Here is a 26,810-nt window from a genome sequence, read left to right as displayed (position 1 = left end):
GGAGGAAGGAAATGGGGCCAAGTAGTGAGTTAGGGTATGAGGGGCAGGCAAAGCTCATCTTGCCTTGCAGGGCCACCAGCAACAGCATGTGTCTTGTGCGCTGCTGTGGAGTAAAGCATCCCTGAGGGAGAACCCTGCCCCCAGGGCTACGTCTAGACTGGCCCCAAATTCCAGAAAAGGGATGCAAATCAGGTAAGTCAGCATAGGGAAATCCGCGGGGGATTTAAATATCCCCCGCGGATTTAAATAAACATGTCCGCCGCTTTTTTTCCGGCTTGGAGAAAAGCCGGAAAAAAGCGTGTAGACTGGCCCGATCCTCCGGAATAAAGCCCTTTTCCGGAGGATCTCTAGGAATAAGAGATCCTCCGGAAAAGGGCTTTATTCCGGAGGATCGGGCCAGTCTAGACGTTTTCCGGCTTTTCCCCAAGCCGGAAAAAATAGGTGAAGCTACAGAAGCTGACGGGGACAATCAGCGGGCGGAGGGTTATTTTTTCTCCTCCCTGGGCTGATGTGGCTAGAACTGAGGAGAAGAAAATCCTCTTCCCTTCTCCTCAGAAGATGGAAATTGCAGTTGGTTCTCTCTCTGGTTCTACTAAAGCTGGACCCCAGGACTAGACTTTTCTTTCTAAAACCCTGGTGAAAACTAAGAGCCAATTGCTCACAGGCTGAGAAAGTGAGTTAAAGAAAGTTATCACCAAGGATGGGGCTTGAACCCATGACCCTGAAACTAAGAGTCTCATGTTTTACCCACTGAGCTAGCCAGGCTGTGTGCAAAACGTTTCCTAATATCCCATCACAGCATAACAGGAGCCAAGTGTTCTCCACTGACTGACTCAAGGCTCTTTCTTGACCCTCATGTGGGGTTCTGGTCTGTGGAGAGGTTTGAACTCGAACCCCACTCCCGACACACCCACTTCTTTCCCCACAAGGAACAGACCCATTTCCATCTCTCCAGGGACAGGAGAAGGGCTCTGGCCTGTTCTCTGCAAAATGCTCAGCCTGTTTCATTTTCTGCAGGAACGAGTGGGATCCATGCGCCCTGTTCCCCAGTGAGAGGTATGTGTCCTCTTCCCCCCTTTCCACAGACACAGCAGGCCAGGGGGTTGTGCACCTGCAGTGGCCCCTTCCTACTTGACCTCCCACAAAGCTGGGGTGAAAAGCTGCTAGACCCCAGCCCTCCTGGGCCAAGCCATGGCAGAGGTAGCAGGATTCACTCCCATCTTCTCCTGCCTGCGCCCTGGTACTGAGGGGCTGGCCCCATTCCTGCTGCCCCAACTCTTATCCCCACAATGCACTTTGTGCAGGGGCCATTGGTCTTTGTGCCAAGGTGCGTGGCTGGGAGCCAGGACTCAGGACCCTTCCCCCAATCCCCCCTCTGACCCACTCACACTGTCTGGCTGCCTCCAGCACAGGCTGAGCTCAGGGGTCAGGTGGGTGACCTGCCCTGCAACTGTGATGGCATCAGGCCCTTCCAGCCCACCTGCTCAGTCTGGAGATGGAGCTCCAGTGGCCTCAGACACCCAGCAAGAGGAACAAAAATCTCATTGTTGAACCTTAGTGCATGGAAGCTGAAGCACCAGCACCTTGTAACAACCAGCAGAGTCTTAGCAGGTCCCACTGAGATTTGAACTCAGATTGCAGGATTCAGAGTCCTGAGTGCTACCCTTACACCATGGGACCTTTGATGTGAAAGTGCAGTGGGCACCTCTGACTCTCAGCTCTCAGGCTGGCCTCTGCTCTCCTGGCTTCTCTCCAGCTGCTTCATCTCCCAGGACTCCCTGTAAGAAATGTGTCACTTTCACCCCTGGGAGCAGCTCAGCCATGCAAAGGGGCTGCCTGGGGCAGGACATTAGCCCTGGAGGGCAGGGGTGGGTGTGGCAGTGACATCACAAGGGCCTTTTGCAGCCCCTCAGCTTATTGGCTAAAGGAGTTTGGGAGGTGGTGACCTCACAGAGAGTCCATGACAATGGCCCGGTGGGACAGGCTGCAGGGCAGGGGCCATCTCAGAGCCCCCCCATGGCTTTGCTGCAGGGAGTCTCCTTGAGAGTTGCCCTTGAGGCCTTTTCGGAGCCTTCTCCTTTTCCAAGACTAACTGACCTAGATGACAGACGTCGCTGTGGAGAAGGGAAGAGCCTCCAAGAAGGCCTCTGTAAATGTAGCAGGGGAATTAGCTCAAGTGGTAGAGCGCTTGCTTAGCATGCGAGAGGTAGTGGGATCGATGCCCACATTCTCCAATACAGTTCAGCTTTTATCCCTTATTTTCACTGTCAGGGGCTCAGTGGCCTCCTCCCTCTTCCTACCTGCTCTCCCAAAAGAGACAGACCTGGCTCCCCTTCCTTTGCTACCAGCAATTGCCATGCTGCAAAGCAGAGAGTGGAGATATCAGGCTCTGTGGTGCAATGGAAAGCATGTTGGACTTTTAAGCTGCAACAAAATACAGGACTATGTAGCACTTTAAAGACAAACAAGATGGTTTATTAGATGATGAGCTTTTGTGGGCCAGACCCACTTCCTCAGATCAAATAGTGGAAGAAAATTGTCACAACCATATATACCAAAGGATACAATTAAAAAAACCGAACACATATGAAAAGGACAAATCAAATTTCAGAACAGAACGGGGATGCGGGGGGGAAGGTAAATGTCTGTGACCTAATGATATTAGAGGTGATAATTGGGGAAGCTATCTTTGTAATGGGTAAGATAACTAGAGTCTTTGTTAGGACCCCGCCGTAAAGTGTCGAATTTTAGCATGAATAACAGTTCAGAGGATTCCCTTTAAAGTGCAGTTTTAAAAGGCTTTTGAAGCAGGAGGCAGGTAATTAAGTCATTGAGATAATGTCCTTTCTGGTTGAAATGGCAAGAAACTGGTATTTTTCTGTATTTTGTTTCAGCTACCCTAGACTAACATGGCTACTTTTCTATCACTCTTTTAAGCTGCAGTGATTCATGTGAGCCCAGCTAGACATTCAAAGTTTGTGGGTTCAAGTCCCATGAGTCTCACTTTAGCTGCTTTCTCATTTCCAGGGCGCAGCTTTTACAGAACAGGCAATCCTTAGGGTGAAACTGGGGTGGGCTTGAGTCCAGACAGTTCCCAGCAGACCCCAGTGAGGATGGAGGGAAGGGCTGGTTCTTGTGGCTGGGGCTGGGCGTTGTTCTGAAAGGCTTCAGGTGCCATTAGATCGTTTTATCCCTCCCTGTCTCCTCCCAGTGCTGAGCAACACTCAGGCTATGTCTGCCCTACACTGCTCTTCTGGGAAAAGCTACGCACATTTCAAAACCCAGTTTGTGCAGCTTTTTCTTCTGTTTTTTTTTTTTTTTTTTTTTTGGAAGAGGCTTTTCCGACATTTGGCCTGTTACACTGGGCAAGTCACACAAGGGAGGCAGCAGGCAGAGCTGGCCCAATGCACCAGCCTCCGAGGGCAGGGAGGCCAAGGCACAAGCAGCTGCCTGGCCTAATTTATCTGGCTTCCCCAGGTTGGCACCCAGGGGCATTATCAGCTGACGTTACCCCCCCCCCCCTGTCACATGAGCGTTGGGCTCATCAACAGGCTGGTCAGCAGCAGCTGCAGTTACCTGGGCACCGCAATAAGAGAAGACCCTGTGTTTCTGCCTGGCTTTGAACCAGGGACCTTTTGCGTGTGAGGCAAACATGATAACCACTACACCACAGAAACACATTTCAAGGCATGGAACTTGGCTGACTGTTCTGTTTCTAGCTCTTTCTAACACCCTGCTCTGCAGGGGAGGGGGATGCTCCTTGTGAACACTCCACCTCTTGTTCTCAGGGAAGCACCTAATTTCCTCACCAGCACCTTGAGATTTGTAGCTCAAAGCTGGAGCTGCTGTGGAAGGAGGTGAAGCTACAGAAGCTAACAGGGGACAATCAGCGGGCGGAGGGTTATTTTTTCTCCCCCCTGGGCTGATGTGGCTAGATCTGAGAAGAAGAAAATCCTCTTCCCTTCTCCTCAGAAGATGGAAATTGCAGTTGGTTCTCTCTTTGGTTCTACTAAAGCTGGACCCCAGGACTAGACTTTTTCTTTCTAAAACCCTGGTGAAAACTGAGAGCCAATTGCTCACAGGCTGAGAATGTGAGTTAAGGAAGGGCACCGCCCAGCATGGGGCTTGAACCCATGACCCTGAAATTAAGAATCGCATGCTCTAGCAACTGAGCTAGCCAGTCTGCCTGCAAAAAAGTTCCTAATATCCCATCTCAGTGTAACAGGAGCCAAGTGTTCTCCACTGCCTGACTCAAGGCTCTTTCTTGCCCCTAATGTGGGGTTCTGGTCTGTGGAGAGGTTTGAACTCGAACGCCACTCCTGACACACCCACTTCTTCCCCCACAAGGAACGGCCCCATTTCCATCTCTCCAGGGACTGGTCCGTTCTCTGCAAAATGCTCAACCTGTTTCATTTTCTGCAGGAATGAGAGGGATCCATGCGCCCTGTTCCCCAGTGAGAGGTATGTGTCCACTTCCCCCCTTTCCACAGACACAGCAGGCCAGGGGGCTATGAGCCTCCAGAGGCCCCTTCCTACTTGGCCTCCCACAAAGCTGGGGTGCCAGAGGCAGGCTCTGACTGGGAGACACTCCCAGCAGCCAAGCACATTTCTCAGGCAGCCCCTTCCCTGCGCAGGGGGCACAGGTCACACGCCTGGGTGAATAAGAGCTTGTGGGGACTGGCCAGGGCTTCAAGCAGGCAGCTCCCATTGGCCACAAACAAGCTTGGAGCAGGGACCAGGCATGAAGCCTTTTCCTCTGCAGCTGAGAGACACAAAGGGCCCAGCAGCCCCTTCTCTCAGCTGTGCGTGGGGGCAGGGCGAGCAGGGAATCTGCCTGAGGCTTCTTGCTGCCATGTTGGGTGGCTTCATGGGCTGGATCCAGCCCGCTGGCCTGTATTGCCCAGGCCTGGCTTAGAGGGAACCTTGGCTCTGGCTGTGGGGGAGAGGCGCTGTGGAAAGGCCAGTCTGGCCTTCCTGGGCAGGGCATGACGACATGCGGCAAAACATCCCGCACAGAGAATTACAGGCCAGACAGGACTCTTATCACAGCCAAAGTAGCTCAGTGGGGAGAGCGTTAGACTGAAGATCTAAAGGTCCCTGGTTCAATCCCAGGCTTTGGCATGCTCCCATAGGGGCTAATTACTTCAAGTTGATGGTTTTGCTTAGAGCTGTTATCACAACCTGCACTGCAGGAGAAAAGGGGAGATGAGCTGCATCCTGGGGCTCTTCCTGCTTTCTCTTGGCCCTGGGTCTCTATCCTGCCACAGGGCAGGTACAAGGGCTACAGTTGGGGGGAATCAGGTGACACCACAAAAAACACTCCCTGTTGGCCTGGCTGGAACATGGCACCACATGAGCATGTTGCTAACACCCATGTCTCCCCCCCTCAGGGCCACTAGAGATGTCCTTGCACCCTGGAGTTGTCTGTCTGGGCCATACACTCACACACACTGGCCCCTCCCTTTCTAGGGCAGGGCTCCTGTAGTTCCTTGCTTTACTCAACCTGGGAGTTGGGCTTATCCCAAGCAGCAGGGGCTGTGTTTACCTGGGGAGCCACAAATAGCAGCAGAACCCCCTGTTCCCACTTTTTGCTTGGCTTTGAACCAGGAGCCTTTTGCACATTAAGCAAACACGATAACCACGATAACCACCACCCCACAGAAACATGCTTGTCAGTTTTTTTCTGTACATAAACTTGGACAAATATTCTGTTACTAATTCTTTGCCCAAGGCAGAGCAAGAGCAGGGAACAAGACCCCCCCCCCCAATACTTCTCTAGACCCTTTGCTCCCAACACAGGGAAGGGGGGGGGGGCTGTGCACCTCGGGAGGAGTGACCCACATCATATCCCCAACATTTCTGCCCTTCATGGATGGACCTTTGAGGGAGGCCCAGATGCTCCATCCTCTCACTCAACTCCTATCACACACTGGAGCAGGGCAGCCCCCAAGGGTAGGGCTGAGCCATGGGGTGCTGGGCAAGGGGCAGAGGCTGCAGGAGCTGAGAGTTTCCCCAGAGCCCAGGGACCCATAAGGAGGCACCATGCTCTGTGTCTCTCTCAGAAGGCACAGAAAGGGATTGACTGGGGACAGGGAGAGTGGCTCAGGGGTTGTGCAGCTTGTTGTCTGGTTAGGGGTGTGGTCAAAACACAGGCCTTGCTGTGAGCAGGATTTGAACCTGTACAGGGAAACCCTATTGGATTTCAAGTCCAACACCTTAACCATTCAGCCATCACAGCTATGAAGTCAGCAGTGCCACAGGGCCAGGGAAACTGGTAACTAATCCCAGTGCCCAGACCTGATGTCACCTCCCCCACCGAATTCACACAGCAAACCTGGCTCCCCGAGAACAGAGGGAGCTTCGGGGCTCATTGCTGGGCCATGGAGTGACGCATCAAACCAGACCCCTCCTGTGGGCCTGTGAGTGTTGCTGTCCCTGCTGTACAGACAGGGCCATGGGGCCAGGGAGAGATTCACTGAATGGGCCAAGGTCACTCAGTGAGTTAGAGCCCAGCTCTGCCCCCAGCTCCCTGCCCCACCCACCGACGTGCTGACTCCCTCGCTGCCAGGGGGCTGTTTGCATTGGCCTCTTTTGTTTTCTTTTCTGCTGTGAGACATTGGGACAGTTGGCCAGGGCATCCTGCAGTTGCCATCTCCCTCTGTGCAGGTGCTGTCCAGAGCCCCGACTAGCAAACGCTGATACTGCTGTTGGGTCCAGACCAGAGGGGAGTGTTTAAGGGTTATTTCAGAAGAAGAGTTTTCTCCCAAAATAACTGCATCTAAATGTTGTTTTTTATTTCATAATAAAGTATTTTGAAACAGCGCCCAGACGCGATTATGCAAATGTAGCGCTGGATATTTAAATCCCAATTTCATTCACAATTTCGAATGTCTCCATTTGCATCCCTCTCCTGAAGGAGACTGCAAGTGTCGACATGTCCTGGGTGTTGCAACCTCCCAGCACTCACCTGATGTTCCCTCCCCACTGCCTGAAGCCATTTGGGAGTCCTCCTGTGTCTCCTGGAGCTGCAGGTCATCAGCGTTGTCATCCTGAAGCTGCAGCTGCTGCTGCCCAGGTGTCTCCATCCCAGACTCCACAACTCTCCCTGGAGACAGGGGCTCCCCACACCCCAGGATTCGGTCCAGTTCCTCACAGTATGCACAGTGCTGCGGTGCTTCCCCAGAGCGGGACCTGCCCTCACGGGTCCTCACGTACCCCTCCCGCAATTCGTTGACCTTGGGTCTGACTTGGTCTAGGATACAGGACGGGGGAGGTGGCCTTTCTCTGCAAGGCCATCAGCCATTCGGCCATATGTTAGATAATTTCATGGAGGTTAGGTCCATAAAAGGCTAGTAGCCAGGGGGTAGGAATGGTGCCCCTGGCCTCTGTTTGTCAGAGGCTGGAGACGGATGGCAGGACACAAATTGCTTGATCGTTGTCTTGGTTCACTCTCTCTGGGGCACCTGGTGTTGACCAGTGTCAGCAGACAGGCTACTGGGCTAGATGGACCTTTGGTCTGACCCACTATGGCCGTTCTTATGTTCATATGTTCACAATGTCCACATTCCCTCCTCCTGGACTGACAGGCCTGCAGAGATTCCCCCTCGGATCACAGCTCCAAAAGGATCTTTATCTCTGGCCCAGATACTGACAGTGCCCGGTGTTTGCTGCCCCTTGCTTGGTCCTGTGATGTGTCCCTGGAGGAGTCTCTGGCGGCTTATGCTGTGACATGGCTCTCCGGAAGGCAGAAGCGCTCGATCTTAGCCAAACGACCCAGAAACAACACTTTACGGCCAATAACACAAGGACGGCTCTTGATCCGCATCCCCGAGCCACACAGAGTCTCCAGAAGTCAATTCCCCACCTCTCCCTTGGCTGCTCTAGAGCTTAGCCCAAAGGCCGATAAACTCTGCTCTCCCACCCAACAACCTCTGGGACTCCTCTCCTGCCCAGCTCCTCACACCATGGAGAGTGCAGGGCAGCCACTACCCCAGCGTCACCACTTCTGGTCTGTGCCTAATGGCCAAGAAGTTCTGCTTTACCCAAACCACACAGGCACCCTCTCGCCTCCAGCTAGCCTCATGGCAGACGTGGGCTTCCCTCACTAATTTTCCCAGCAGCTTTGCAGGTAGGCATTGGAGGTATAGTGGTGAGCATAGCTGCCTTCCAAGCAGTTAACTTGGGTTCAGTTACCAGCCAATGCACTGTGAAGTGGGTGCATCAAAGCTCCTTGCTGAGCTTTTACTTGAACCCTGAAAAAACAGGCACAAATGGGTCCTGCAGCTCCTGGCTGCCTCTCACCCCTCTTCATCCTCTCCGAGAGCATGCACAGTAATGTGGTCCCTCCCTCACATACCCCTGCTGCAATTCCTTGACCTTGGCTCTGACTTGGTCTAGGCTGTGGGGGTAGGAGGGAGGTGGCCTTTCTTTGCTAGACCATTGGCCATTCGGCAATAAATGTCCACATTCCTCCGCATGGACTCCTCTGACCACAGCTCCAAGAGGGTCTTTATCTGTGGCCCAGACAATGACAGTGCCTGGTGTTTGCTGCCCCTTGCTTGATTTGATTCCCAGCCAATGCAAGGTGGGAAGGGAACAGGCAACCTCCTGGGGGAGATCTTATTTAACCCTGAGCAACAGGCACAAGTGAGTCCCACAGCCAAGGGCTCCCTCTCACCGCTTTTTGGGGGTTGCAGCCCAAAAAAAAACTAATTTGGCTGTTGGGGGGTCTGCATGGGGCTTGTACCCGTGACCTGGGCATTATTAGCATCAAGCTCTAAACAGCTGAGCCAGCAGGCCCAGGAGTAGCCCCACAATAGAGGGAAGAGAAGAGTTTTCCCTGCTATTGGGGAAAGCAGGCCAGGCCAAGGGCCTGTTAGCCCCTGGGTCTGTGCAGACTGGAGCCTCCTCCTACCAACTCTCTGGTCTGTTTCCTGAAAAGCCTCAGCCTTTTGCCTGTTTCTGCTTCCCTGTCCATAGCAGGCAGCTAAAGGGAGGTAAAACAGTCAGCACAGCAAACAACTCCGTGGCCAGCATGGGGCTTGAATGCATGACTTTGGCATTATCAGCACCATGCGCTAACCAACTCAGCTAGCCAGCCAACCAGAACACAGCTCACAAATGGCCCTTTCAGAAAGGCGCCTCCAGCAGCTGAAACCTGTCTCTGCAGCTGCCAATGGCTCTTCTCTGATAGGGCCACTAGCGACTGTGATGTGGGCTAGCTCGTCCAGCTGGTTTGAGGTTTGGTCAAGGTGGCTGGCAGCTGGCATGGCGCACTGAGACCCAGGGCAAAGAGGCAGCTGGAATCTCTTGCTGTCAGCACCTTGCCTCCCAGGTCCTTCCCTGTCAGCAGCAACCGCAGCCCCAGACAAACCTGGGTTCAACTCCTAGTGGTGCCTTATTACAGCCTTTGCTCACATTTTCCTATGTGTTTCTGGGACACAGAAGAGGCCTCCCCTGGCCACCCATGGAACTGCTGGTTCAGGAAAAGGCTGATTGAGGAGGAGTGTTGGGAAGAAGGAAACCACAAGCCTGGAGCAGGTGCAGAGGCTGCCATGACTGGCACTGGCAAGGCAAGGCTCTGACTGCAATTTCTGGGACAGGAAAGCCAGCATCACATGCCCTTGTGATTCCCTGGTGGTGTTCATGCTCAGAGAGCCTGAGGTGCAACCTCTACAGCTCCTGCAGCCATGGAGAGTGAGGGTCTGTGGGCATCAGGTGCTTCTCACTTGTGGTTTCCTTCTTCCCAACACTCCTCCCCAATCAGCCTTTTCCTGAACCAGCAGTTCAATGGGTGGCCAGGGGAGGCCTCTCCTGTGTCCCAGAAACATATAGGAAAATGTAAGCAAAGGCTGTAATAAGGCACCACTGGGAGTTGAACCCAGGTTTGTCTGTTTATAAGGCAGGTGCTTTAGCTACCTAAGCCACGGCATCTTCCTTGGCCTGACAGCTGTAATTGCTCTACCCTATGGTCCCAGACAACACCTTTGACTCCCAAAGTGCAGCAATTTCCTTCCAGCCCTGGCAGTGTCTGCGGCTGAGATGCACAAAGGAAGATACAAGATCATCTTGCCGGATGAACGTTCCTGAGGAAAGACACTGGAACTGCAACTGACACACAAAAGGGAACGAGGGACAGTTTGAGTCACACACACGGCAGGCGGCGCAGCACAGCCAGGGACCTTATCCACTCACAGAGCACCCCAGCTTCTCCACCCCACCAGGCAAACTGCCCCATGGGCCTCGCCCACACCATGCTCAGGGCCTGGGGATTTTCTGTCACTTTGCCAGACCAAATATCTAGTCCTCCCCTCCGCACGGCTCTGGAGTCTCTGCCTCTCATGGGCCTTCTCATCCTCAGGCTCCGCTTTGTCTCCCAACAGACCCTGCTCTGCTACAGCCACCTTCCTCCGGCAAGGTCCTTTCTGAGAGCAAAAGGGCATAAACTCCTTGTCAGTGAAAGGAAACTGTCAGCCCAGGTGGGACTTGAACCCACAATCTTTGACTTAGGAGGCCAGTGCCTTCTCCATTAGGCCACTGGGGCAAACAGAAAATGTTCTCAGGGAAAGAAATTCACCCTTCTAAATGGTCCTTCTTCAACTTTTAGCTCCTGATTAAGCCCCTTTGAAGAAGCCAGATACACAGGAAGGGCTGATCACACCCCTCTGAAAATCAGCTTTCCATGGGTATCAGTAGCTGGCTCTGAGTCATGGGCCTTGACATCTTGTCTCCCTCCCAAAACCAGGGAAGTGTCTCCCACCGCTGCAGCCTCATGAGGCTCTATGGCCGTGTCTGTACAGCAGGGACAGCAACACTCACAGCCCCACAGGAGGGCCCCTGGCCTAGCAATGTGGCCCCCTGAGCAGCCTCTGATGTTCCCTGCGTGAGCCCCAGAACCAGCCCTGAGTGACGGGGGCAGAGGGGGGAGCAGCTCACACATGCCAAGGGGCTGGCCAGGGGCAGGACATGAGCCTGCAAGGCAGCAGTGACATCACAAGGGCCTTGTGTAGCACCTCAGCTCATTGGCTGGGAGGCAGTGACCTCACAGAGGGACCATGGCAACAGCCAGGTGGGACAGGCTGCAGGGCTGGGGCATCTCAGAGACCCCCATGGCCTGGCTGCCTGGAATCTCCTTTGTGAGGTTTCCCCTTGAGGGCAGAAGGGATTGAGGGTCCCAGCTGGGAGTGTCGCTGTGGAGATTTCCCCTTTCCCCAGGCTGTATTGGGAGGGGCTGGGGCAGGCAGGGGTACAGGAGGGGCTGGCACTGAACCTCTGGGAGAGGCTAGAGAGAGGGCTGCAAACACATTGTGAGAATGGGATTTGAACAGTCCATTGCCTTAACCACCTTTCAGGTGCGGGGGTTTGGCTAAAGTCAGCGCTTCAGGGAACCTTTGTGCCACTTCCTGGCTGGCCGGGGTCACCCAGGGCGGGAAGGTTTTGCCTTTTCACAATGTTCCCTGGGCTGTTGTACAAAGCTCAATGCTGGTAACAAACCCAAACACCCCCTGGCTACATCTGCCCTGCAGGCTTCTTGCTCAAGAACTGTTTTGTGCAAGAATTCTTGTGCAAAGGTCTTGTGTAACAGTGCGTCCACACTGCCATGTGCTTTTGCACAAGAAAAGTACTTTTATGCAAGAGAGCCCATGGTAGCGTGGACACTCTCCTTCCAAGAAAGCTCTGATGGGCATTTTAGCCACAGGGCTTTCTTGAGCAAGAGACCCCTGTTGCCTGTGGATGAGTGATTGCGCAAGAGGGCTTATTTCTCTTGGGGAGAGGAATAACTCTTGCACAAGAAGCCCTGTTGTCTGATGCTGAACTATAAATTTACTTGAGCAAAAACGTGCCTGCAGTGTAGACACTCTGCAAGATTTTGGGAAAGAACAGCTGTTCTTGCACAAAAAACCTGCAGTGTAGACGTAGCCTTGCAGTGTAGATGCAGTCTGACAGAGACAAGCAAAGAAAGTAACCAGAGCCTCCCCCCAGCAGGCTGGCCCTCAACAGGCTGGGTGTGTCTACACAGCACCTCACCTTGAAATGAGCTGTGCAATGTGAGCGGGCTGCCAGGGCCCCCAGGGGAAGGTCTGTGGGGAGTTTCCAAGGCAACAACAACAACATTTCATAATGTACAGTCATCTGTCTCTGAAGGGATGAGAAATGCAGGGCCCAGGTGCAGGGAGTCGGGTCACATTCTCCTACCTGAGTCTCAGTCCTGGCTGAAGCCTGGTTGCTGAGAGAAGAGGCCAATGCAAACAGCCCCATGGCAGTGAGGGAGTCAGTACATGTGTGGGTGGGCAGGGAGCTGGGGGCAGAGCTGGGCTCTAATTCACTAGGGGTCGTCCCATAGCTCAGAATAAGCGAAGTAATTTTGTAGTTTATTTCGAGTCAATTTTGAAATAGCTTATTTTGTAATTTGGCGCTGGCTGCACAGCACTTAGTTCCAAATAAATCGCTATTGCGAAATGTCCCTCACTCCTCCTGCCATGAGGTTTGCAGGGACGTTGGAATAGCGAGCCCGTTATGGTTTGAAATAAAGGGCTTGCTCTTAAGACGCGTCAGTGTGATATGAGCACCACGTCCTAAACCTCTGAGCTAGCCGGCCCACGGGTGTCAGTCCCACAAGTGGCCCTTTCAGAAAGGAGCCTCGGGCAGCTCTGGAACAAGGTAGGTGAGGCAGATAGATTTTTTTCACAAGTAGGAGAGCTAGCTCAGCTGATAGAGCACTTGCTTAGCATGCAAAATGCAGTGGGATCAATGCCCACATTCTCCAGGTGTAGCTCAGTACTTATCTCTTATTTTCCCTGGCGGGGGCTCAGTGGCCCTCTCCCTCTTTCTACCTGCTCTCCCAAAAGAGACAGACCTGCCTCCCCTTTCTTTTCCCCCAGCAATGTACATGCTACAAAGCAGAGTGGAGATATCAATCTTAGCAGTCCATCAAGTTCATGGGACTTGAACCCACAATCTTCAAATGACTTGCTGGGTTCGCATTAACTACTGCAGCTTAAAAGTCCAACAAATTTTCCATTGCACCACAGAGAGTGCTGAATTTGATATCTCCACTCTCTAGAACAGAGGCTGGACTTGATGGCCTTCTGTGGTCTCTTCCAGCTCTACAGTTCTATGACTCTCTGCTTTGCAGCATGGCAATTGCTGGGGGAAAGGAAAGGGGAGCCAGGTCTTTCTCTTTTGGGAGAGCAGGTAGGAAGAGGGAGGGGGCCACTGAGCCCCGACAGTGAAAATAAGGGATGAGCACTGAGCTGCAGTTGGAGAACGTGGGCATTGAGTGCTCACTTCACATGTGAGAAGCAGTGGGATCGATGCCCACATTCTCCAGTGGTAAAGATTTGCTCTTTCTTTTCCACAGAGAGAGCCAGCCAGGGGCTGTTTCCAAGGGCTCCTTCTCTTCCCATAAGGCAATGGGCTGGTTTCTGCAGTGTAGGGGATGTCACATTTGCCTCACTTGGAGCAGTTCCCTGGATAAAAGTCAGGCAGGCAATGTCCAGCCTGTAACACCCAGCGGAGGGGATTCGCCTGCCTGGGGAGGGCAGGAACAGACCAGCACTTGGGAGCTTGGCTGCCAGCTGCTTAGCACATCTGGACACAGAAGAATCCTAAGACTTGGTTCTGCCAGGCTCCAGTTTCCCCTCTTCTGTTTCTTTTTAGCTCACTGTAAACTGCCTCCCAGCTGTGGGTGAGGCTGAGTGTGTGTGAAACCAGCTGCACTTTGGCTGATTTTGTTAATTGTTTAAAAAGCCTCAGGCACCTCTTCTGCCTGGGGAGGTGTCTGTAATAGACGCCTAGTGTGACATCACCCTGGGGTTTTACCCCTTTAACCTCACCCAGAGAGTCCCAATGAGGGGGAAATCTCGCTCCCCTGGGGTACAGAGCCCCCAGAAGGGTCCGAGACAGGAGGTCAAATCAGTGAGGCAGGAGAGAAACCTAGAAGGAAAAACTTTATGATGCATGCATGCAGGCTGTCACTTCCAAGAGTGAAGCAGCAGCAATGAGAGACAGATTCAGGTATCCTATATACAGAATGCTTAGACAGCTCAGTTGCTGATTGTTCTTCTTTAACATATCAAAGTCTCAGCAGAAGTACTCTGAGACTTCTGTTCACCCCAGGAGTGCTAGAAGTAAGTTTTTACAGTACACAAAGCCACATGAGAACTTGAGTGGAGAAGTCTACAAGACAAACTGTGACAAAGATAAGGGTTTACATGACAAATTGTGACAGACTAGGAGTATCCATGAATTTGAGATAGGAGGCATTGTAAGGGTCTTGATTAGAGCTAATTTGATTTCTCTCTGTTACAGGGAGAGAGGTCTGGAAAACTTTTAACCCTTACAGCAGTTTTCTTTCAGAGAGTTTTGATTTCTGCACAGTCCCCCCTTTGACACAATTGGAGTTATTTGATTTTTCTCCCACACCGACAAGTCCACTCTTGTGTCAAGTGTTCGCATGTTTCATATCTAAGGAAACTCCTCCTCCCTTTTTCCTGCCAGTCCTTCCCGAGTAAGCTCTACCCTTCTGTGCCAATATACCAATAAAGTGTATTATCCTACCAAGTCCCTGTGATACCAACTTCCTGCTTATTACCCATAGTTCCCGTGTGTCTATACCAGCATCTAAGACACAGATTAGATTTTGCCCAGGCCTAATGTTACCTGTCCCCACACAATTCACACAGCAAACCTGACTCCCAGAGCACAGGGGGAGTCTGTGGGCTCATTGCTGGGCCATGGGGTGAAGCAGCAAACCAGCCTCCTCCTGTGGGGCCTGTGAGTGTTGCTCAATCTGGGCCCCTGCACCTGGGGGAATGGCAAACAGTCTGGGGGCCACACAGAGACCCCGCGGGGCTGAGCAGGAAGTGGCTGGGACTTTGCTTTGTCTTTGCCTGTGGGCTTGTCTGTCTGCAGCCTGGAAACCTCCTGGCTCCTCAGACCACTGGTCTGGATGGGGCGTTACAGACGTCGGAATAATGGAATTGCTGTGTAGACGCTCCCATTGTTATTGCAGTGTAATGGCCGTTATTCCCAAGGAACGCTGCTGTGTAGATGCAGCCTAAGAGAAATGCTTTGAACCCACTCCTCCATTTGGAGACCAGAACACCCAACTAAGGGAAAGACAGATCCTTGAGTCTGGCCCCTTAGACCACTCGGCCATCCTGACACCCATGCAGACACCTTCAATGGCAGTTTTCTTACATGTGTGAGTTGCTCGGGAGGCAAAGGGAGCACCTCTCTTTCCCCATCTAACAGCCGCTCTACAGCCCAGCTGGGTTTATCCCCACTCACCCTCATTTAACGTTTTGAGGTGTTTTGCAGGGAACTGACAAGAAACAAAAGAGGAGAAAACTCTGGCCGGCAGAACTGAGGCTTGGGATTCTTCTGTGCCAGGGAGTCTGTGTCAGTGCCTGGGGATCCTGAGCTTGGTGGCTTCTGGGCTTGTTGGCTCCAGACCAGGGGTGTCTCTTCTGCAGGGCGATGCTTGTTCCCGGGGCTAACGCTTATCCCTGGGACACACTTTGTGCAGGGACCGTTGGTCTTTGTGCCACAGTACGTGTCTGGGACGTGGGAGTGAGGAACCTGCCTCAAATAGACACGTATCCACCCCCCACAATGTTCTGCTTGAGACCCCGGAGCTCTGGCTTTGACTGGTGCCTGGCACATGGGGTATTAGATCTAGGGGGAGATTTCTAGAGCCCCACAACAGCTGCTGTTCACATGCAGATGTGCACATCTGTCTGGGGTTACTGGGCACCCGGCCTGCTTTCTGTCCCTGCCAACCTGGGCAAAGTGGCATCACTGGCTCAGGGGTTCCTCTCCTCAGCGCGCTTCAGAGAAAGCCCTTGTGTGTTAAAGGGCCTCAGGGAGCCCGGAGCAGAGGGAGCTGGGAATCTAGTCCCACTGATCCCTTCAACACCCACTCACAATGCCAGCCCCAAGCACCCCACAGCCCTAATCCTGTGCCCTGACTTCTCTACCCTTCCACATCCTCACCCCTGTCCTGAGCCCCACCCCCAACACACAATCCCCAAATCCCTGCCTTGAGCCTCCCACACTCCACTCCACACTGTAATTTCTTACAGGTACTGTCCTATCACAACCCCTCCCACAACTTCCTGCCTTGAGCCTCCCTATGCCCAAGGGGTGGTGCCCAGTAGAACAGTCCCTGTAAGAAATGTGTCACTTTCACCCCTGGGAGCAGCTCAGCCAGGCAAAGGGGCTGCCTGGGGCAGGACATTAGCCCTGGAGGGCAGGGGTGGGTGTGGCAGTGACATCACAAGGGCCTTTCGCAGCCCCTCATCTTATTGGCTAAAGGAGGTTGGGAGGTGATGACCTCACAGAGACTCCATGACAATGACCAGGTGGGACAGGCTGCAGGGCAGAGGAAACCTCAGAGACTTTGCTGCAGGGAGTCTCAGAGCCCCCCATGGCTTTGCTGCAGGGAGTCTCCTTCTGGAGATCTGCCCTTGAGGCCAGAGAGAGAATGAGGGTCCCAAGCACAAGTGTGAGGAGGAGCCTCGTTGGAGCCTTCTCCTTTCCCGCCATTAGCTGACCTAGAAGACAGACATCTCTGTTGAGAAGGGAAGAGCCTCCAAGAGGGTCTGTGTTGCTACAACAGGGGAATTAGCTCAAGTGGTAGAGCGCTTGCTTAGCATGTGAGAGGTAGTGGGATCAATACCCACATTCTCCACTAAAGGGGAAATTTCCCCATTTTTTGCTCACGAAGGTAGAGCCAGCTGTGGGGCTAAGTGTCTCCAGTAGCCCCCTCCTGCTTCCTACTTTCTCTCCCCCAAAACCAGCCATGCTGGGGCAGAAGGCTGCTGGAGCTCAGCCTGGCAGTGACAGATGCAATGGTGACAGGCCCCAGGGGGCAGAGTTGCCCTGCTGGGAAAGTGCCGGCTACACAGGGGAGAGGCAGCGGCTCCCTCCACATGGTGTCCAGCCAACTCCCTGGGGGTGGGGTCTTGGCTGCTTCCTTATTGACATAACAAAAGAGCTCATTGACCCACCTCCATGATCCTCATCACAAAGCTGATTGGCTGGCTGAGAATGCCACTCAAGGGCACAATCGCTCAGCTCCCTGGGATGCACTGAGTGATGGAGCAGACTGAGGGGAGGTGTTGGTGGAGCAGGTCACCCACCTGGCCCCTGAGCTCAGCTCATGTGGGAGGCAGCCAGGCGGCTGGGAGGGAGCCAGAGCCGGGCAGGACCAGGGGACGGGAAAGGGGCGAGTCAGAGAACAGAGACGGGAGCAGTAAAGAACATCCACAAACCCAGCCTAACTCCTTGCCGGCTGCCATGTGAACCACGACTGCATCCACCGCCAGCCCACAGCGCTTTCCCCGCCCAGCCCCCCAGCTCCTTAATGAGCCCTGCCCAGCAAGGGGCTCAGGACTCTGCCCACGGAGCTGCCATGTCCTCTCCAGAGCCCTTAGGTTGACACCGGGGAGGCTGAGTCCAGACAGTGCCCAGCGAGGGTGGAGGGAAGGGCTGGTACTTGGGGGTGGGGCCGGGGGCTGTTCTGAAAGGCTGCAGGCATCATTAGACCCTTTTGTCCTTCCCTGTCTCACCCCAGCGCTGAGCAACACTCAGTGTCGGTCTGAGCATCCGTCCTGCTCTGGGACGTGTCTCTGTGGCAGGAACCTGCTGAAGGATAAACTTAACTGTTGTCAGTACGTCCCCTGCTGTTAAAGTCTGGTCTTTGTAAAGAGTTACGTGCTTGAACACAGGTATACAAAAGGAGGGGACAGGTGAAACTGGTTTGAACCTGTTGTAAGGCCTGCAAAATGACAGTGAGGGGACAAATGATGATTGGAGGGAATTTGGTGCAAAGGGGCATGACCTGTATATGCAATTGTAACTGTTCAGTCAAAGGGGGGTAATTACCATGTAAGAAAGTACAAAAGACCTTGCCTTTTGTTTGGGCATTGGCAGAAACTTTGCAGAAACTTTTTTTCTCCTGAGTATCCTGGAGGTTTTTGCCCTGGAATGCATTCCCGAATAAAGCTGGTTGCTTAAGAAGGGTGTCTGGAATTGATTTGGTAGGGGTTTTGGGCCCCCATCCGAACCCTCGGATTAATTTCTCTGTCATTTATGGTGTCAGAAGCGGGATGGATCAGGACACCAGGTGATTGTGACGAGCCGGACCGGAGAGACTGAACAGAAAGGCGCCATACAAATCGGTAAGAGATCCGTGTTAAAAATCTCACTGTTCTGTTCCTCTCTCCTTGTCCTGAACGGTTGCTTTCACTGGCGGTGAGCGTCCACCCTACGTTAAGAACATCCTTCCCAAGCAACTGTAAGTCTTTCTCTTTTCTTTTTCTTTATTTATTTTTTTTGTTTTGAAAATAAGTTTGTTTAAAAGGGGACTGTGGGAAGACACAGAAACAGGGTCAGCTCAGGCTTGAAGCTGAGAGGAAGGCAGGTTAGTGCCGGATTGGAACTGTCTTATAGGTAATAGGACAGGGATTATGGGGAATAAAGGATCTAAGATAGAGCCAAAAACCCCATTGGGTAAAATGCTGCAGATTTATAGTCAGCCAGGGAAATTGCCAGCAGGTCTTAAGCTCAGGAGGCTGGCAAAGCTCACACACACGTGGAATGAATATACTTATGTAGAATCAGAATTGCAATTCCCAGTTCAAGGTACCTTTCCATTAGAGAAATTAAATTATTTAAAGGGTGTCTTAGAGTCCAGTCACCCCTCCCAGATGAATTATTGGCACCTCTGGGATGATCAGGCCTCTAAATTAAGAGATAAATCCAGAATGGCTAGCCTAAAGGACTCAAATGAAAAACTGAAAAAACAATTGGCAGAAATAAAGGAGAAATCTGACTCCTCTAAAGTTTGTCCACCTCCGTACGTTCCTACACCAAGCGCGCCCAGCGGAATCTACCCATCCATCTCGAAACCACCAGCTCCGCTGCCAGACCCACCTGAAGATCTATTGGACCTGTGGGTCCCCAATTTCCCGCCTCCCCTTCCCACCGACCTGCCCCAGCATCACCAAATATTGCTTACCGATCATTCAGCTGCATCAGCCCAATTTGAATCCCCCGCACATACTCATACCTCTGCAGGGGCAGTGGGGAATGTCAACCTGGCCAATAAAACTTCAGATTGTGAGCATACTCAGAGTCCAGTAATTCTGAAGCGGTCAGAAGTCTCCTAAAAAATGCTGCAGCGGACATTGGCAAAAGACTTAAAGGACCTGGGGTTTGTTATAACTAAAATAGATCCCGAAAATAACTCAGTGACTATAAGTAATGAAGTAAATAAGGATGTGATTATTGAAGTTGGACCTAAAAGTTTCCCTGGACTGTTTAAAGAGAATATTAATCTTTTCCCAATCAGACAATTTCCTAATCCAGCAGGGGGTGCCCCAGCACTTATCCATGTCCCCTGGACACCTAATGACATCATGAATTTTAGGCTTACTCTCCCAAAAATAAGAGAGGATCCTGTGGGCTTGCAAAGGGAGTTGCGCCAGATTTTTGAAGTTTATCAGCCTACCCATAGAGACATTGACATGCTACTCTCGGGAATAATGAAACCCCATGAGAAGCAAACTCTTTACACCCAAGCAAGGCGAGGCCCAGGGGATACTCCGGCCCACCTGGGTGAGCAATGGCCCCAAGATTTGCCAGGAATTCCTGCTACTGCTGCAGAACGTACCGGGCTAGCAAATGACCGCACAGGTCTCCTGAATGCAATTACCGAAATGGTTCCAGTGCAAACTGATTGGTCTAAAGTATATAACTGCAAACAGAAGCCAGATGAAAGCCCTGTTGATTTTCAGGCAAGGCTCTTTGCAGCCATTAGAAAGTATAGCACCTTTAACCCAAATGATGCCAATATGCGCACTATGGTAGTAACCACCTTTGTGCAGAATTTAAGACCAGAAATTGGGGACAAGATTATTAATAATATGATTGGATGGAAAATGGAAACTACTAAGAAAATTTTGGAAGCTGCAACTCAGTTCTTTGACAACTTGCAAATAGAAAAACAAAAGAAAAAGGAACTTAAAAATACCCTAATGGCACTACAAATACAAGATTTACAAGGCCACGGGCAACCAAAAGGTCAGAGGGAAGGCCCAAACAGACCCCGGCATGGCCCCCAACCTAATGATGTGTGTAATTACTGTGGTGGGTTTGGCCATTGGAAAAATGAATGCCGTAAAAGACGACAAACTAGATTTAACCAGGGCCCCAACAAACAGTCCGGACCATCGCCACAAGAACAGAGGTGGCCCAGTACTAACCCCTTTCCAGCAGGTGCACCCAACAGAGACTACCCTCCGGAGGACCGACAAAGAAGTAATCCATTCTGACTATGCCCAGAGGTTACTGATAAAACATTGCAATGCTCTCTGTTACCTTCTGTCTCTCTTTCTGCTACACCTGATGCCTTAGTTTCATTTTCCGTTAATGGAAACAAACATGAATTTCTAATTGATACTGGTGCCTCTCTTTCCACAATAAGAGAGGATGCAGCTCCCAGTCTGGCCAGAACTGGAGAAATAGTAAATGCTGTGGGGGTGGGGGGAGTAACTATACCCCATGCAATGAGTGAACCGTGTTCCTTAACCATTGGGCCTTTAACAGAGGAACATGCCTTTCTGTTATCTCCCACTACGCCTGTAAAGTTGATGGGTAGAAATCTGCTGTGTAAATTGAATGCTACAATTTATTGTTCCCCTGAAGGGGTCTTTGTTAATATACCCCATAATCAGGCACCAAATTTCCTCATGATGTTAACAACAGACGGACAAGGTATAGACCCAGACTCCAAACTGGAGAGTGTGGAACTGGACCAGGTACCAACGTCTTTGTGGGCTTCTCACTCCAATGAAGTTGGGAAACTGTTAACAGCAGAGCCTGTACGGATCAGGTATAAACACGGCCGGCCTTACCCTCGAGTGTCTCAGTACCCCTTGTCCCAGGAAGCATAGGAGGGCATATGGCCTGTAATCTCCTCCCTGTTGGAACAAGGAGTGCTCATAAGGACACAGTCTGTGTGTAATACCCCAATACTTCCAGTCAAAAAGGAGGGGAAATTTGATGATCAAGGGAGACAGATATATAGATTTGTGCAGGACCTAAGAGCTGTAAACCAGTTTGTTATCCCCAGATTTCCTGTGGTTCCTAATCCAGCAACAATATTGTCCTCTATCCCTGCAGGTGCTAAATGTTTCTCTGTCATAGATTTATGTTCAGCCTTCTTCTCCATTCCCATTGATAAGGATTCAGTTTTTGTTTGCTTTTTCCTATAAAGGGGAGCAGCTGACCTGGACCAGACTTCCTCAAGGGTATACTGAAAGTCCCACCCTTTTCTCACAACTGTTAAAAAGGGACCTTGATTCAATTTCTTTGCCAAAAGAGTCTACCCTTGTTCAGTATGTTGATGATTTATTGATAGCCTCACCTAATCATGAAGCATGTAAAACGGATACTGTTCATTTGCTGTGTGAATTAGCAAAGAGAGGTCATAAAGCCTCCAAGGCAAAACTCCAGTTCTGTAAAGCAGAGGTTGAATATTTGGGTCACCTCATATCCCAAGAAGGGCGAAAGCTTACTGATAAACACATAGTTGAAGCAAAATGCAGGACAATGTAGCACTTTAAAGACTAACAAGATGGTTTATTAGATGATGAGCTTTCGTGGGCCAGACCCACTTCCTCAGATCAAATAGTGGAAGAAAGTAGTCACAACCATATATACCAAAGGATACAATTTAAAAAAATGAACAAATATGAAAAGGACAAATCACATTGCAGAACAGAAGGGGGATGCGGGGGGGTGGGAAGGGGGAGGAAGGAAGGTAAATGTCTGTGAATTGATGATATTAAAGGTAGGGAGAGTGGGATGTTTGTGAGTTAATGGTATTACAGGTGATAATTGGGGAAACTGTCTTGGTAATGGGTGAGAAAGTTCAAAGACTTGTTAAGTCCTTGTTGGTAAGTGTCGAATTTTAACATGAATGACAGTTCAGAGGATTCCCTTTCAAGTGCAGATGTAAAAGGTCTTTGTAGCAGAATGCAGGTGGCTAAGTCATTTAGAGAGTGTCCTTTCTGGTTAAAGTGGCAAGAAACTGTTTTCTCTTTGTGATCTTGTCTGATATCTGTTTTGTGGGCATTAATCCTTTGGCGAAGTGTCTGAGACACATAAGCTCTGTTCTTTCTCTCCCTCGCCCAGTAACTAAGAAACAGGTTCGGTCTCTCTTAGGTGCTGCTAGCTATTGCAGACAATGGATTCCTAATTTCTCTGGTCTTGTAAAACCCCTTGTATCTCTGACATGTGACAAGGTGAAGGATCCCGTCCCGTGGACAGAGGAGGAAGAAAAATCCTTTCAAAAAGTGAAAGCTGCTTTGGTCTCTCCACCCTCTCTTGGGCTCCCTGATTATGATAAACCCTTTACTCTTTTTTGCCACGAACAGGATCAGGTCGCTTCGGGAGTATTATGCCAGCCATTTGGAAATCGCCTTCGTCCTGTAGCTTATTTTAGTGCTCAGATTGACCCAGTAGCAAAGGGTTTCCCCCCGTGTCTTAGAGCTGTGGCCGCAGCTGCCGTACTATTAGAAAAAAGTCAATGCCTGGTATTGGGTCACCGCCTAACACTTGCTGTACCCCATGCAGTGCAAGCTTTGTTGAATAAGACTAAGACCCAGCATTTGTCAATGCAAAGACTAACTATGAGAAAGCCCTTTTAGGAGCCCAGAATGTCTCTATAGTACGCTGTTCTACTTTAAATCCTGCCACCCTTTTTCCTAACCCTACTGATGGAGAGCCCCATGAGATGGAACCCCATGATTGTTTAGCATTGGTGGACCTCACTTGTACCCCGCGATCTGATCTAAGGGACATTCCTTTGTCCAATCCTGATTTAGTGTATTACACTGATGGGTCATGTAAAAGGGATGATAGGGGAAACCTTATAAGCGGGTATGCTGTTGTTTCTGATCATGCAATAATTGAAGCTCATTCTCTTCCAGGGATAAAAAGTGCACAAGCAGCTGAACTAATTGCTCTCACTCGTGCCTGTATTTTAGCTACTGATCAATCTGTTAACATTCATACTGACTCAATGTATGCTTTTAATATCTGTCATTCTGTAGGTCAGATTTGGAAACATCGAGGATTCTTAACATCCTCGGGAAGTGCTATTTCTAATGGATCCTCTGTTAATGACCTCTTGCTTGCTATTCAATTACCTTTTGCTATTTCTATTATGCATTGCAGTGCTCATACTGATAAAACTGATACTGTATCAATAGGAAACAGACGGGAAGATTTTGCAGCCAAGAATGCAGCTGCCTGTGGACCTCCAGCTCCATTTCAAATCCTGGTTGCTGTTTCTGTTCCCCTGACTCTAAATGATTTATCCCTGTTGCAATCTAGGGCACCTGAGAAGGAACAACACAATTGGTACAAAGCTGGGTGTCGTATTCAAGATAACAACATTTGGCTTTCACCAGATGGACGACCTGTGGCTCCTTCTACGTTGGTGTCCCACTTGGCTACCATTACCCATGGAATAGGACATATGAACAAAAGGGGGGTAGCAGACCAGATTCTGAAGCATTGGTATGCGCCCGGGATTCACCAAGCTGCTGCTAAAATCAACAGCAATTGTGCTACTTGCCAAAAGTTCTCTACCCAGGGTGGAGAAAAGACTACTCTGAGTGCTCATACTTGGGCCTATGGACCCTTCCAATATTTGCAGATTGATTTTATAGTTAACCCTTTCCTGTGGGTTCAAGTATTGTCTGGTTATTGTATGTGTGTTCAGTGGTTGGGTGGAAGCTTTCCCTTGCTGCCGAGCGGACGCCACTACTGTGGTGAAGAAATTAGCTACTGAGGTGGTTCCCAGATTTGGAATCCCTTTAAAAATTGACTCGGATAAGGGAACCCATTTCACGGCCAAAATCCTGCAAGATCTGTGTAGAGCCCTCCACATAAAACAACGATTCCATACTCCATATCATCCCCAAAGTTCAGGGCATGTTGAAAGGAAAAACCTCGATATCAAACGGAAGTTAAGCAAGATTATCTCTGATACTGGACTCAAGTGGCCACAGGCATTGCCCCTTGCCCTCATACATATCCGAAATACCCCGAACCGCAAACATGGTCTCACCCCTCATGAAATCCTATTTGGGAGGCCAATTTTACTTGGATTTGAGCCTCCTGGAAAAATTAATCCTTCCCACTTGTCTGAATGTTATGACGAACTACTTCAATACTGTATACATCTGTCTAAAATTGCTTTTAGTCTCTCCTCTCAGGTTGCAGAAGCCTTACCTGTCCCAACTTATGTGCCTTGCCATGACGTGCAGCCAGGAAACTGGGTCCTGATAAAAGAATTCCGGAGGAAAGACTGCCTATCTCCAAGGTGGAATGACTACCAAGTCCTGCTGACTACCAACACAGCTGTGAAGGTAGCTGAACGAGATTCTTTGATACACGCAAACCACGTGCGCCGCACCATTGACCCTCATAAGTTGTGTGAATTTGCCTCTCCCGATATATTGCCATTTTCCAGGAGGCTCAAATCCAAGTAAAATTGGCCTCCCAAATAGGATACATCATCGGAAATCAAAGACCTGGACCTCGTTCACTACGCTCTCACTACAGGCCAGATCCCTTCTGGTCCTACTAGTCACGTTGACATTCCACAAAAATCTACACCCGACCTTGCCATTGACCCTACCAGCATTTTGTCAGAGGACGGTGGGTTTTCTGAAAGCTGTTTTCCTTCCTCTAGATTTACTTATAACCTCCGTCTGCGCAAGTGCTGAAAGGATTACAATCCCTGCACAATGGCTAAACTCTTGTTCCTCCTTTGTATAGGCCTTATTTGGCTCCAAGGGGGGAATGGTATTGGTACTAACACCTTTCTGCAGATGGCAGAAGGTATGGCACAAGCCGCAAACAAAACTAACTGTTGGGTGTGTGCCTGGGCACCACAAAGTGCATATAGTGGATACCCAATAGGTGCCCTTCCGTTAAACAAAACTGGACTAGTAAGTGATGCATTACTGGAACAAAATGACCAAACTGTGTGGTTCGATCAGACTGGGTGCATCCAATTATCATTCAGTGGTACAAGCCCCCTATGTAGGAATCTTACAGGTACCACCTTTGTCGGGAAATCAAGCTGCACACACATTCTAACAAAGGTGAATGGGACACAGGTATGGCATAATGGTTCCACTATGTCTACCGCAAACCTTTGGTGCACCCTATTCAAACCAGAAATAACCACCATATGGGGAGGGACCACTAGTACAGACCTTTGCAAGGAAGGTAACACCACCTTTGCGATGATGATATATCAGTCTGACTCGTGGAACATGTATAATTATTGGTGGATATGTGGTAAATTTGCCTATAAAAGGCTTCCGCAGAATGCCTCAGGGTTTTGTTACCTCGGTCTTGTGACACCAGCTATGAGGATTGTTGACACTTTGCCACCAGGGCATATCAGGAACAAGAGAGATGGGTCTTGGGAGAAAGCATGGAACTGGATAGAACAAACTGCCCTTGCAGTAGCTGAAACTACCATTCCATGGGTAGGGCAGGCAAAAACAAATCATGATTTAAAAACAATGTCCCTGCTTATGGAGAAATTCATGAATACCACAGAGGGGGCATTAGGTGTGGTACAGGAAAATTTAAATGAATTACAAATCTTTACCCAGCAAAACAGACTGGCTCTTGACTATCTACTAGCAGCTCAAGGAGGGGTATGTGGATTAATAGGCCCAGAGTGTTGTGTTAAAGTTTCTGATGTGAGTTCAAACTTAACCACAAGGATAAAGGAAATCCAAACATTATCTGTCCAGACAAAAACATTTAGAGAGCAGTGGCAAGACTGGAATCCTTTGAATTGGTTGGGAATAGAGTTAAGCGAACTCATGAAGAAAGTGGTGGGAGGAATATTGATGTTCCTTGTCTTAATATGCTCTATATACATAATGATACAGCTAGCCTTATGCTGTATTAAAAGGTGCTTACAAAAGATAGTAAATGTAGCAGAAAGCAAGGTACAACAGATGCTTCTGCTAAACGTACAGAACCCTCCCAAGAAAGACTACAAAGACACTTGCACGTTTGAGGATGAATGGGAAAGGATGCTTAAGATTGTGATCCACAAGTGGATCAAAGGGGGGAATGAAGGATAAACTTAACTATTGTCAGTATGACCCCTGCTGTGACCTGGATGTTAAAGTCTGGTCTTTGTAAAGAGGTACGTGCTTGAACACAGGTATACAAAAGGAGGGGACAGGTTAAACTGGTTTGAACCTGTTGTAAGGCCTGCAAAATGACTGTGAGGGGACAAATGATGATTGGAGGGAATTTGGTGCAAAGGGGCATGACCTGTATATGCAATTGTAAGTGGTCAGTAAAAGGGGGGTAATTACCATGTAAGAAAGTACAAACGACCTTCCCTTTGTTTGGGCAGTTGCAGAAACTTTGCAGAAACTTTTTTTCTCCTGAGTATCCTGGAGGTTTTTGCCCTGGAATGCATTCCTGAATAAAGCTGGTTGCTTAAAAAGGGTGTCTAGAATTGATTTGGTAGGGGTTTTGGGCCCCCATCCGAACCCTCGGATTAAATTCTCCGTCATGCCTAACCCGCCCCCCACCCTGTTCCACCCCCCTGTCTAAGCCTGAGAGAAAGTTCTTTCCGCCCTGGCTCATCCTTCCCTCCCCAGAGCTCACACTGATAAGAGGGTTTGGGGCTGGTTACACCTCTCTTGGCCCTGAAGCCAGTTGTGGGATCTCCCCACCCACACGGGCAG

General features: G+C 50.3%; 4 non-coding genes across 4 annotated transcripts; 1 reads left to right on the top strand and 3 right to left on the bottom strand.

Moving 5' to 3' along the window:
* Positions 1-1,609: 1,609 nt before the first annotated feature.
* TRNAQ-CUG (transfer RNA glutamine (anticodon CUG)) lies at positions 1,610-1,680 on the bottom strand. Its single transcript has one exon. It is a non-coding gene; the product is annotated as a tRNA-Gln (tRNA).
* Positions 1,681-3,604: 1,924 nt separating this feature from the next.
* TRNAV-AAC (transfer RNA valine (anticodon AAC)) lies at positions 3,605-3,677 on the bottom strand. The gene has a single exon. It is a non-coding gene; the product is annotated as a tRNA-Val (tRNA).
* A 1,371-nt stretch (positions 3,678-5,048) lies between these two features.
* Positions 5,049-5,121, top strand: TRNAF-GAA (transfer RNA phenylalanine (anticodon GAA)). The gene has a single exon. It is a non-coding gene; the product is annotated as a tRNA-Phe (tRNA).
* Positions 5,122-6,156: 1,035 nt separating this feature from the next.
* TRNAS-UGA (transfer RNA serine (anticodon UGA)) lies at positions 6,157-6,238 on the bottom strand. Its single transcript has one exon. It is a non-coding gene; the product is annotated as a tRNA-Ser (tRNA).
* Between the last annotated feature and the right edge of the window lie 20,572 nt (positions 6,239-26,810).

This window comes from Pelodiscus sinensis, chromosome 25, assembly GCF_052426305.1.
Source record: "Pelodiscus sinensis isolate ZL-2025 chromosome 25, ASM5242630v1, whole genome shotgun sequence".
Classification (NCBI taxonomy): Eukaryota; Metazoa; Chordata; order Testudines; family Trionychidae; genus Pelodiscus; species Pelodiscus sinensis.
The sequence above is the reverse complement of the archived record's forward strand: the minus strand, read 5'-3'. Positions and strand labels throughout refer to the sequence as shown.